Here is a 6186-nt window from a genome sequence, read left to right on the forward strand (position 1 = left end):
CCTTTACAGAAACAGACTGCCACATCTTTCTACCTTGGAGCAGCTGGTGGTGTGGGACTCCTTGGGCTGCTAACTGTAAGGTCAGTAGTTCGAAACCACCTCGGGAGAAAGACAGGACTTTCTACTCCCATAGACAGAAACCCAGAGGGGCAATTCCACCCTGTCCTATAAGGTGGAGAAGAGTTGGCATTGACTCAAAGGCCGTGAGTCTGATTCGAAGGAACCCTGGTGGTGTAGTGGGCTACCCACAAGGTCAGCTGTTCTAACTCACCAGCTGCTGTGCTGGAGAAAGACGAGGCTGTCTATTCCCATAAAGACTTAAATTCACAGGGCCAGTTCTACTTTGCCCTGCAGGGTCTCTCGGAGTTGGAATCGACTTTGTGGCAGTGAATTTGAGTTTGTCCTTTGACTATCAGCCAAGAGTTTTCACCACAGCACCCCTGGGGATCCTGGGCAGGGGGTTGTCTCTGCTGCAGGGAGTGGGTTCCCTGGAGTCATCCGGGTCTCATGAGGCAAGAGAGAGAGGGTTAAAGAGGGAGGGGCTCCCTGAGCACTGTAGGGAGAGCAGCCACTCTGCCTGGAGGGACTAGCGACAGCCACCCCACGGGGGATGAGGGTCTGCCTTCCTGGCTGGATCTGAACATAGGTTCTGGGCATGGGGTGGCCCCCCTGAAAACTTCTGTCTGGGGACCCCTTGGAGTCATTCTCTGGGGGCTCAGATGGTCTGAGCAGGGGCCTGCATTCTCCTCACCTCCCCCCTGCCTGGGGGCACCCCGCTTTCCATCCCAGATCCAGAGCACAGAATGGCCCTGATTGTGCACCCCCATATGCCTTGCTGCCATATGGCAGGGCTGCTGGCCAGCCCCAGGGGGCCTCCCCCACGCACATGTCCCTTCAGTGTGGGGAGCAGACCAGTGTGGGGAGCAGACGGCTGCCCGCTCCTGCCCCGTGAGGCTGCTCTTGTGGAAAGTAGAAACAGATGCAGGAATGCAGCTGCTGCCCTGGGGCAGGGAGAGAGGGACCCCCTGGGAGTCCTTGCCTTGTACCTCTGGTCTCCAGACCTGGGGGAGGAGCAGGGTTGGGGGTGCTCCTTAAGGGAAGGTGGCCCTCCTGACCTCAGCTGCGAGGCCACAGGACCTGGCTGGCGGTGCCAACTGTGGAGCTGTGGCTGCCAGGAGGAGGCCTGAACTGCGGGCTCTGGATGCCCAGGATGAGTGTCTTCCCAGCCCCGTGCTGTTGGGTTGCTGACCACCAGGTCCGTCGTTCAAACCCATCAGCCATCCCTCAAGAGTAAGACGAGGCTGTCTGCTGCTATAAAGATTACAGCCTCGGAAACCCACAGGGAAAGTTCTTCTTTGTCCTATCAGGTGGCTAGGGGCCCGAGTAGGCTCGATGGGCCTGGGTTAGTCTGTCTTCGTCGGGAAGCTCGGCCCAAGCCTGTCCACCACGAGTCACCCTGCTGGTATGTCACAGGCTTTAAACAAGGGGAGCAGTCTCACAGTCTGGGTGTAGCTGGTTCTAGGTCAGGGTGTCTGCGGGGCCATGCTTTCTCGGAAGGCTCTGGGCTCTAGAGTGGAGTGAGAATTCTTCCCGATCTTCCAGCTGCTGGCAGTCGGTCTCCGGCCCTGTTCTTGGCTTGCATCTGAGACAGTTCCCGCCCTCTGCTGTCACCACGGCTGTCTTCCCTATCTCCTCCAGCTCTGAATGGCACCAGTCGTGAAGAGACTGAGGCCTACCCTCCTGACCTTAGCTGATGGCTCAGGGCTTAAGCCCTGGTGGTCCAGGGTTTAGGCATTGGGCTCCCAACCACTAAGTCAGCAGTGCAAAACGACATAGTGCTCTTCGGGGGAAAGAGGAGGCTTTCTACTCCTGTTCAGAACGATCATGATCCCAATTCTGCCTTGCAAATCTGGCTAGACCAGAGGATGGACATTGGTACAGGTGGCAACTGGAAACACAGGGAATCCAGGATAGATGACTTCTTCAGGACCAGTGGTGAGAGGGGTGAGGCCTGGAGGGTGAAGGGAATGTGGAGTAGAAAGGGGGAACCGATTACAAGAATCTAAGTGTTGCCTCCTCCGTGGGGGAGAGACAGTAGAGAAGAGGGCAGGGAGAGACGTTGAACAGTATAACTTATGACAAAACTAAAATAATTTATGAATTATGAAGGGTTCATGAGGAAGTGGGGAGGGGGGAGGGAGGGGGAAAATGAGCAACTGATATTAAGGGCTAAAGTGGAAGGCACGTGTTTTGAGAATGATGAGGGCAACAAATGTACATATGTGCTTGACACAATGGATGTATGTATGGATTGTGATAAGAATTGTACGAGCCCCCAATAAAATAATTAGAATTAAAAAAAGAATGACAGTCTCGGAAACTCACAGCAGCAGTTCTACAGGGTCAGGTCTACTCTGAACTCGAGGTTTAATTTATCTAAATTTAACCTATAATTTAATAGGTAACATCTTTGAAGGGCTAGTCCACAGGTCCTGGGGTTTAGGATGTGGCCATATATTTTCAGGGACCCAGTTCACCAGTAAGAGTGAGTGAGAGGTGAGAGGGGCGGTGTACTGACAACTGGTTCAATGTACGACCGTAACTCCTAGTGAGGGCCATAGGTACCAACCAGAAGGTTGGTGGATCAGAGTCGCCTCACGCCTCCATCTGAGAAAGACCAGGCTGTCTGTGGTCCTCAAGAGGACAGTTGTTGAGGGTTCTAACCAAATCAAGCAGAATTCACTGCCATTGAGTCACTGCCGGCTTATAGCAACCCTATAGGACAGGGTAGGACTGCCCCTGTGGGTTTCCAAGGCTGTACCTCTTTATGAGAGTAGAACGCCTCATCTTTCACCCAATGAGTGACTGGTGGCTTCGAACTGCTGGCCCCACAGGGCTCCTTGGAAAACCCTCTAAGGGCCGTTCTTTTCCGCCCCAGGAGTCGCTGTGAGTCCACATGGACACAGTGACACCCTACAGTGACGCCAGTCGTGTTGAGAGAAAAGTCATGTTAAGCCAATAAGGGGAATTGGTAGACATTTATCTAACAGGTGTTTGTTAGGTACCGTCTAGTGAGTTCTGGGTCGGTTACTTAAGTAGGGTCATTCCGTCATGTTGCAAACCAGGGTCAAGTTTTGACTCGCTCTTGTCAGGTGTTCCAAAACAGTGCCTGGTCCCCCCTGTGCACGCGCTTGTGGCCAGGCTTGAGCCTGTCACTGCGGCCACAGTGTCCGCCGTCTCCTGGAGGGCCTTCTGGTCTGTTGCTTTTTATCCAGCAAGACATCCTTCTCCTGGAACTGGCCCGTGTTGAGAGCGCGGTCCAAGTATGGGAGCCTGAGTCTCGCCACCCGTGCTCCTGAGGCACAATCTGGCTGGACTTCGTCCAGGACGATTGGTTCATGCCTCTGGCAGTCTGTGGTATGTTCAGCATCCTTCACCAGCGCCATCATTCAAAGGCATCCGCTGGTTTGACATTTCGACGAGGGAGTCAGAAACATTCCAGAGATGAGACAACCTCCCAAGACTCTCACACCCCACCCCACCAGCACTGTCATGGCAACCGAGTCAGAGCAGTGTGTTTATAACAACAACGTACCCCACAGACAGCGCGCGCTTCCGCAGACGGGCGTTCCTCTTTCTGGGCTCTGCTGCGTGCCTCCCAGGACCCCTGGTGGTGTAGTGGTTCCTCGATTTGCGGCTAACCCCAAGGCCAGCATTTCAAAACCACTAGCTGCTCTGCGGGAGAACAACGAGGCTTGGAGAGTTACAGTCTCGGAAGCCACGGGGGCAGTTCCACCCTGTCCTGTAGGGCCTGCTGTGAGTCGGGGTGGACTCATGGCGGGGAGCTTGGTTGGTTTGAGAGGCGGTCGCCTCTGACGCACAGTGGCCTCACGTACGACAGGGTGAAGCCCTGCCACCCCGGCCCCATTCCCGGCGTTGGTCGAGTTGATGGTTGAGCCTGCGGGTGCAGCCTCTGTGCCCGTCCATCCCACGGAAGGGCTTCCTCTCTTTCTGCCAGATGCCCCTTTCCGGGGACCGGCCTCTCCAAAGTACGTGAGCCCAAGTCTCACTGCCCTTGTTTCTGAGGAGCATTCTGGCTGTACTGCATCCGAGACAGAAGTGCTTCCTGGGCAACCCTGGCTGCCTGTAGCTCATTCTCCTGGAGAGCCGAGGCCCAAGGCAAAATGTTCGCCACCCAGCAGCTTGCTGGGTGTTTTTGAGCGGCTGGTGACTTTAGGAAACTAGCTTCTTTCAGGCTCCAGGCGCCAAAGGACCCCGACGGACACGTGGGGTGAGTCACCCTCACTCCGTGACCCCGGAAATCCGGGTTCCAGGAGACGGGGGTGGCTCGTCAGGAGTGATTTTCTCACCTGCTTTCTCACTCAGTCATGGTCTCGGTGACCCAGAGGGCGTGCCCCATGCCAGCTCCTTTGTGAGCGCCTGTGTCCTGCCGGGATTGGCCGCGGGTGACCGAGCCTGTCGTGGTGACCCAGGACTGCCACGAGAAAAGGTGGTCTGCAGGGGTGGCTTCACAGGACAAGCATGTATTCTTGTCCTTGTCTCAGTGTTGGAGGCTAGGTGTTGGAATTCTGCTCTCTCTCTCTCCTCCTGTGGGCTCCAGGGGAGGGTCCTCATCTCTCTCACCTTGTCACCCGGGGTCTCTCGGCCCCTCTTAGTCGCACACACTGGCGTCCTTCACCAGGCGACGGTCTTCTGTGCGTGTCCAACCCCACACTGACTGATCAGAGGCCATGCAGTGTGTTGCAGGCAGCCTAGAGTAGGAGCCTGGGGGTGTAGTGGTCTTGCGTTGTTGGACTGCTAACCACAAGGCCAGCAGTTTGAAGCCACCAGGTGCTCTCGGGAAGAAAGAGGAGGCTTTCTACCCCTGTAAAGCATTACAGTCTCAGACACCCACCGGGGCAGTTCTGCCCTGTCTTATAGGGTTGCTGTGGGTCAGCATGGACTCCCGAGCAGTGAAGGTTTGTTGCAGTCATGTGACCTCATTGGCATAACAAAAGAAAATCCAAGCAGCGGTACATTCCCCAGTAGGGAATCCACGTCTTTTGTCAGGGGACACAATTCAATTCTTAATAGCCCACCCCCACCCCTGAAACTGCCCTCCCCATGTACAAATTATGTCCACCCTCTCCCAGCACCTTCAAAACTCGTAACCCTTCCCAGTGTCCACGCCAAACCCCAGACCTATTAGGTTTGGGTGAGACCCTGAACATATCCCCATATGGGCTCCTTTTATGGAGTGAGTCAGGAGGTTTCATGGCATAGTGGTAATGAGTGGGGCTGCGATCCGCAAGATCAATAGTTCGAAACCACTAACAGATCCTCTGAGAAAGACCGCTTTCTACTCCCTCACAGAGTTACAGGCTAGGAAACTCACAGGGGCAGTTCTGCCCTGTCCTGTAGGGTCGCTGTGGTTGGCACAGACTCGATGGCAGTGAGTTCGAATTCTTTGGTTTCCTGGAGCAAGTGCCTCCCTCTGCCCCTAAGGAAAGCCCCCGACTACATCCCTACACTTCTAGCTGCTCAGGAATTCCCAAGAGCTGGGCAGCAGTTCTTTGCGTCTCCTGCCCCATGGGGGTCCTCACATGCTGTGGCCTCATGGCGGCTGGTGGGAGGTTCCCCTGGAGCTGGGCGTGGGGGGCTGTGTTAGTCCCCACCAGAAAGAGGTGTGCTGACCTGTCACCTCTGCGCCTGTGGCTGTGGTCTGTTGGGGAGCGGCTTCTTTCTTTCATGGTAGTGAGAGGCAGGATTGGGGTGGGTGGTCTGGCATCCATGTCTTGTGAGATATGAAAGAGACTGAACAACCAGTTGGAAAAGTCAGGGAGCGATGGGTCGGACCTGCGGGTAGCCTTCCCAGGGTCTGGGACCTGGTGGTTTTCTGGGCCTGGTCCTCGGCAGACAGCCTCCTCCCCCTGCCCCCAGGCCCACTGGGGAGCCGATGGACAGCTGGAGCACAGCTGGTCGGGGCCCTTTTCTGGGGCTTGCTGGGACCTTCTGAGCAGGGAGGTGGGGTGGTGGGCATTGCTACGATCCCTCCTGTGTCATTGCAGTGATAAGAAGGAATTGGGAGGCAGGGACAGGTCTGGAGCCCCCCTCCCCCTGTCATCCTTCAGTGAGGATCGTAGAGGAGCTTGGGATGCAGAGATGTACCCCCCCACCTCCCTGTCA

The 6186-nt window shown here is 55.8% G+C and overlaps 1 protein-coding gene across 1 annotated transcript in view; it reads left to right on the plus strand.

The window, feature by feature from the left end:
* Window positions 1-6186, plus strand: part of MEGF6 (multiple EGF like domains 6) — a 118527-nt gene that overhangs the window by 81155 nt on the left and 31186 nt on the right. The window lies entirely within an intron of this gene.

Source organism: Echinops telfairi, unplaced genomic scaffold (assembly GCF_000313985.2).
Source record: "Echinops telfairi isolate 266 unplaced genomic scaffold, ASM31398v2 ScPeMD7_7457;HRSCAF=8495, whole genome shotgun sequence".
Lineage (NCBI taxonomy): Eukaryota > Metazoa > Chordata > Mammalia > Afrosoricida > Tenrecidae > Echinops > Echinops telfairi.